Here is a 7,301-nt window from a genome sequence, read left to right as displayed (position 1 = left end):
TCTCCAGAATGGTTGGATCAGTTCACAACTCCACCAACAGTGCATTAGCGTCCCAATTTTCCCACATCTTCTCCAACAATTCATCATTTTCCTTTTCTGTCATATTAGCCAATCTTATAGGTATGAGATGATACTTCAGAATTGTTTTAATTTGCATTTCTTTGATCAACAGTGATTGAGCATTCTTTTTCATATGACTATAAATAGCTTTCATTCTTTCATCTGAAAACTCCCTGCTCACGTCCTTTGACCATTTGTCATTTGGGGAATAACTTGTGTTCTTATAAATTTGTCTCAGTTCTCTATATATTTTAGAAATGAGGCCTTTATCAGAACCAGTGGCTATAAAAATTGTTTCTAAGCTTTCTGCTTTCTTTCTAATCTTGGTTAAACTGGTTTTTTTTAAGGGAGTGAAAGGGTACAAAAACTTTTTAATTTAATGTAATTAAAATTATCCATCTTACATTTCTTAATGTTCCCTATCTCTTGTTTAGTCATAACTTCTTCTCTTCTCCATAGATCTAACACGTAAATTATTCCTTCTCATATTTTGCTTACAGTATCACCCTTTATGAGTAAATCATGTACTCAATTTGACCTTATCTTGGTATAGGGTGTGAGATGTTGTAATATGCTTAGTTTTTGCCATACTATTTTCCAATTTTCTCAGCAGTTTTTGTCAAATGGTGAGTTCTTATCCCAGAAGTTGAAGTCTTTGAGTTTATCGAACAGCAGATTACTATAGTCACTGACTACTGCGTCTTGTGTACATAACATATTCCACTGATCCACCACTCTATTTCTTAACCAGTAACAAATAGTCTTAATAATGGCTGCTTTATAATACCAATGCATATTTGGGTCAGGATTTGAAATCAGGTCTTTTTGACTCAAAATTTGGCATTCTATCCTTTGTACCACCTAGCTGTCTCATGTTACTAAAAAAGATAAGAAGTGAAATTTTCAGTTGTGAACATCTTAGTTTTGATTCTATTATCATATATTTTCCAAATTGTAGTTGGCACTAGGACGATGGAGAGAAGACTCCATACAAGTTCATTTTGCTAAGCCAAGAATGATAATCAATTCTTTAAATGACTGTAGGGTTGTCCAATGTGGAGAACTAGAATAAGAGAGCCTGAGCAAACAAAGATTATCATAAGGGGACTGAGTACCTAGAAGAAGGGGGGGGTAAAATGAAGGGGAAAAATGGACATAGAGAAGATAGTAAGAAGGATATCAAAGAGAAATTTGCCTGAATTCAGCATTATATTTCACCAAAATATAGTCTTCCTATCATAACATCATTTTTCAAATGAGGAAAATGAAACCAGTAGAGATAGAATTGTTTGATCAATACTATGAAGTAAAATGATTGCCTATTTATACAGAAAGAGCAATTAGGTGACACAGTGGAGAGTACCAGGCTTTGAATAGGAAGACTCATCTTCCTGCATTCACATCTGGTCTCAGACACTTAATAGCTGTGTGACCCTGGCAAGTCACTTAACCCTGTTTGCCTCAATTTCCTTATCTGTAAAATGAACTGGAAAAGAAAATGGCAAATTACTACACTCTCTTTGTTAAGAAAACCCAAAATGTGGTCCTGAAGAGTCAGACATGACTGATAAAAAAAAAACTGTACAAGAACAACATCCCTGCCACCCCTTGAGTTTCAACTGAATGACATATTTTTTCATTAAGAAATTTGAGCAAATGTTTGCATCATACCATTGAACAGCTGCCATGTTAATTTCTCAGGCAAATGCACTCTATATTATTTTGTGAAGTGACTTTATTTACTTACCTATATCTCTACCTGTCAGTTTTGACATATAGCCTGTTTGGGCAGATATTCATATGCTTCCTTCAGGTTCTCAGAAGTCTTCAAATTGAGAGATGTTTTACAAAGGGATGGTTTTATTGTTAGACATTCAAGATAACTTCATATTATAGAGAGACCCAAAATTGCTTGAGTATGAGATGATAAATATAATACTACCCAATGTTAAGAAGATAAGCCTTTAACAAATATGTGTCTGAAATTGATGCATAAACTTTCTATTGCTTAGATGATATGGAAATAATATTCAGAAAAAATGTCACATGCTTACTAACAAATGACTGCAATACTTATTTCATCAAGAATATGTATGTCAAATGGATTCAGGATCTCTTAAATTAGATGTCTTAAATATTTAGATCCTAAAAGAAGAGAGACATAATACATATCTCTTAGCCATTTCCAGACATGTCCTTTACCATCCTCTTTATCCTCCCAGTGTAATTTGGACTTTGTCTCTGAGACCCTGGACTTTTATGTGAGAGCTTTAATTAAGTGTCTAATAAATGCTTGACTTTTCTTTTATTTCTCAATGAGTCTGGAAAGGTACATAGGAGCCATACTGTAAAATAATGTAAATTAAGCTAGTGAGGTTTCATTTTGTTCTAAACATAATAGAGTACCTGAGAATTCTTGATATGGTGAAATTTGATCAACCTTTTGCTTTGGCAAGAGTATTTTGTTAGTATGATGGAGTATGGGGTGGTACATTAAAGAGAGCAGAGAATTGAAGGCAGGAGTTCTGTTTGTTGAATGTTGAAATATTCAAAGTGAAAAATGATAATGATCCAGGTTCTGCCAAGACAGCAGAATCATCAGCATGACTCCTTAATACTGGAACTTATGTTGTTTTTAATTAGGAGTAAATAAATAAAATCTATGCCCTTTAAAATCTAGAGTAAGCAGTTCCCAGGCACCTTTAATATATGAATCAAGAGTAAGTTTGCTAAGGATACACACAGGAGTTGACACAATTCCTTATGTGTTCAGTGGCTCCCCCATGGATTCATCAGTCACTGGATATTCTGTGTTTCCCATCTTCCTTCTGTCACCAGAATGTATCTCTGTAATATAAGAAAGGTCATCTGCTTCAGACTGATGGACATCCCACCTAGGATTTGGTGTTTGATAGTGGAACCAAAGGACATTTTTTGCTCTCACAGAGTTGTCTTTCAGGAGTCAACTTCTGAAGTTTAAGGATGTGTCCTTGAACATTCCTTATTTAGACCCCAGTGGATTTATAACAAGTTAATGAATCTAGCCAAACCTTTCCTGAATGTCTGTATCTCTTGAATTTCCTACAGAACAGATCATGGCACTAGTCTTACTTCTGAACCCTAACTCTGGTGCTTGGTGTCATGAAAACTGAAGTAATTAATTTATGAGACGTCATCTCTTCAGGCTTTGGCAATAAGTTGAACAGTTGACTCCATAGAACTGGAGTATTAGAAGACCAACTACCAGCTTTTCTGTGGAGCAGTAACAACCTTAAATTCTAAGTCGGTTCCTCCAAAAGGCAATATCATGAGTTCAAAATCTTCTGAACTTTTCTGTGTGGTTCCATATAAAGTGGAAGAATTATGCCCCCCTCCACACAATAACTCCAATTATTCACAGTTCTATATCATCTTAAGCTTTACCAAGTGCTTTCCTCAAGACATCCGTTATTGACAGGTGTTGTGAGGGTTAATATGCCCTTTTAACATGTAAAGAATAGCAAAATATAAAAGAATTAATCATAGAGATTATAATAGGAGCAATATTTCTTTGACTCAACTTCTTTCCTCCCACCCACGCTACGAGCAGACTTTACCTGAAAGAAAACAAAGCTGACGCCAGGGGCTTGATTGACAGCAACTTTCCTAACTCAGCTTCTAGGTCATCAAGGGTATAGTCAGAGCCTCTGGGATTTGGTGAGTTTCTAAGAGCACATGAGTCATCATGCCCTAAACTTACTGACAAAATATGTTTCCAGATGGAGATAATGAGGGCCAGCTCCCCAAAAGCAAAGTGCTATTGTTGCAGTGTTAGGGCAAAGTAAACCTCCTATTTTCTGTTAAATGTTCAATGACTTAATAGTGCCTCATTTCATTCCAACATCGGACCTGAACTCGGAGGGTTCTGGGTTTAGCACCACACCTATATCAGAAATCATCTAGTTCAACATTTTATTTTGCTAGTGAGTAAAGTGAGACTCAGAGAAAGGAAATTATTTGAATAAATTGGTAGAAGTAGTTTAGTGGCAAAGCCAGGATTAGGAATTCAGATCTTCCAACTCAAAGTTCAGTATTTTTTTTCCTCCTCCACACTGCTTCCACAAAGAGTATACAATTTTAAGCATTCAATATAGTAATAGCTAACATTTCTATAGCTCTTTCGATGTGGCTGGAAGTGTGGTAGGCACTTTATTCTTTTATTTGATTCTCAGAACAATACTGGGAGTTAGGTGCTGTTATTATTCCCATTTTACAGATGTAGAAATGGAGGAAAACAGAGTTTTAGGGACTTGCACAGGGTCATAAAGCTAGTAAGTATCTGAGGCCAGATCTGAGCTCAGATCTTCATGATTCCAGGCTCAGAACTCTATCTACTGTATCACCAACTATATGTTTAATACATACTCTGTGTACGGTTCATTCTAGGTTCCAGGGGTTTTAAAAGATGAGTATGATCATATCCCTGCCTTCAAATAGCTTACACTCTAGGAGACCTATCTCTAACAATTTGTTTTATTTTTGTTTCTGTTGTCTCATTGTCCAATGCCCAGTAAACTCTGCGGGATTTTGAGTGATTTAAAAGATGAAGAATATATTATCCCTGCACTCAAGTAACTTTTTTTTAAATGGATCTGTGATTTAATTGGTAGGGGTAGCTTCAAGTGAAGGACTTCCTGTATAATACAGATCTGCCCTTTCTCTGAAACTTAAAGTCTGAATTATGTGGGGTCCTGGACTCAGCTTTAACCAGATCATGAAAGCCAAATGAAATTTTCAGCGTGAACATTTATACCTAAGAAATCAGCAAAAGCTACATATTCGCATCCTTCCTCTCCCTCCCTTCTCTAAGTGCATCCCTCTCTCTCATCTATCCTTTTTTTAAAACACCGTCCCAACATAATTTACTCACTCTCACACCATATTTCTGACTTAATAAGCCAAGTTTTCCTGGTGTAGCTAAGTTCAATACTTCTTGTCTGCACCACTCTTCTTCTAATTTTATCCTACTTGATTTAGACTGTGTTGATATCTGTATTACATTTTTCTCCAATTATTTCACGTCTAATGTTTTCATACTTTGATGGTTCTTTTTCTGCATCAAATGCCTTACTTTCTGGCAATTCTGAATTTTGAGGACCTATGTCCATGCTGTTAACTCTTACAATGTTCGGGAACAGTTGTGCACCCAACATTAGTTTTATCTTTGACTCTTTTGCCACATAAACACAGTCCTACAGAAACACTCTCCAACTAAAGTGCTCATGGGTCTATTCTATAGTTGCTATGTTCCTATCCATTTGAGACCAAGAGCAACTAACTAAATGCTATCCCATCCCATAAATTTAGTCTTACATATGTAAGTTGGGTGTGCAAGTTGTCTTTGTGGGGGTGTGGGTGGGAGCTTATATCCACTGATTTATCACAAACATGATAAGTGGTGTTGACAATAAGTATTTAGCTTGGCTAGTTAAAGAAAACTTGGCTTTGCTATAGTAAAGACTTTATGGAAGAAAATGGAGGGCAAACAATATGAGGATATCCTGGATTTAGACTTAGATGACCTGTATTTGAAGTACAACTGGTCGAATCACAAATAGCCTTCCTATAGTTCATTTCCCCACCTACAAAATTAACCTTAATCCCCAACACTTCTGATCCAGTGACACTTGCCCCCTTGATATTCTTAGAACAAGATACTCCATCTCCATACTCCAAGGATTAGCAATGGCTGTTCTCAATACCTAGAATGTTGTCCCTCCTCATTTTTACCTCCTGATTTATTTGCCTTCTTTCAGATCCCAGCTAAAACACCTTGTAATGTCAGCCTTTCCTGATCCTCTTTAATTCTGGTGTCTATCCTCTATTGCTTAATTATCTTTGTTTTGTTTTTATTTATTTTATTTTTAATTTGTGGAATAAAGCAAGCATTTCCACAATACAACAAAAAAGATTGTTGCATATGAAACTGTAAATCTACTATACACAATCAGCTATTCCTTTCAAATATGCAACAGAATTATCATGAAATTTTTTTTTCCTTTTATTCTTCCTCCCCTACTCAGATGGCTGAGGCTACCATTAGACACAAATAGGCATATACACACACACACACATGTATGTAGGTATGCATGTATACACACACACACACACATAATTCCTAGTTAAACACTATATAGGAGATCTTAAAAATTAAAAGTGAGATTGATAAAATTGAGAGGTAGAATTGAGTTAATAAATAAAACTAGAAGAAGAGTTGGTTTATGGGAAAAAAGACAAATAAAATACATAAACAATTGGTTAATTGATTTAAAAAAAGAGAGAGAAAAAAACCAAATCACTAGCATCAAAACTGAAAAGAGTGAATATACCACTAACAAAGATGAAATTAAAGCAATTATAAGGAACTATTTTTCCCAATTATATTCCAATAAATTTAACAATTTAAGTGAAATGGAAGAATATTTACCAAAATATAAATTGCTTAGATTAGCAGAAGAGAAAATAGAATATCTAAATAGACCTATTTTAGAAAAAGGAATTGAACAGGCCATAAATGAGCTTTCTAAGAAAACAGGACCAGATTAATTTATAAGTGAATTCTATCAAACATTTAATGATCAACTAAATTCAATATTAAATAACTTATTTGGAATATTAGGTAAAGAAGGGATCCTACCAAACTCTTTTTATGAAACAATTATGATATTGATACCTAAACCAGGAAGAGCAAAAACAGAAAAAGAAAATTATAGGCCAATTTCATTAATTAATTTGGATGCAAAAATCCTAAATAAAATAGTAGCTAAAAGATCACAAGAATATATTACAAAGATTATACATTATGATCAAATGGAATTTATGCCAGAAATGTAGAGATATTTCAACATCAGAAAAACTATTAACATAATTGATTATATGAATAATAAAAGTTTAAAAATATGATTTTATCAATAGATGCACAAAAAGCTTCTGATAAAGTTTAATACTCATTTCTATTAAAAAAAACCACACTTGAAAGTATTGGTATAAGTTGATTTTGTCCTTAAATTGATTAAAGTCATTTATGTATTGCTTATTTCAGGCTTGTGCTTTATGTAGCTTGATTGTATATACTTGCTTGCGTCTGGTCTTCCTTGTTGGACTATGAGCTCCCTGAGAGCAGGTATTGTCTTTTATCTTTTTTTATATATACATACCACTTAGAATGGCATCTGGTACTTAGTAAGACGGTTTTTGACTGA

This window comes from Phascolarctos cinereus, unplaced genomic scaffold, assembly GCF_003287225.1.
Source record: "Phascolarctos cinereus isolate Bilbo 61053 unplaced genomic scaffold, phaCin_HiC Scaffold_3;HRSCAF=262, whole genome shotgun sequence".
NCBI classification, from domain to species: Eukaryota; Metazoa; Chordata; class Mammalia; order Diprotodontia; family Phascolarctidae; genus Phascolarctos; species Phascolarctos cinereus.
This window is presented reverse-complemented; position numbering follows the sequence as displayed.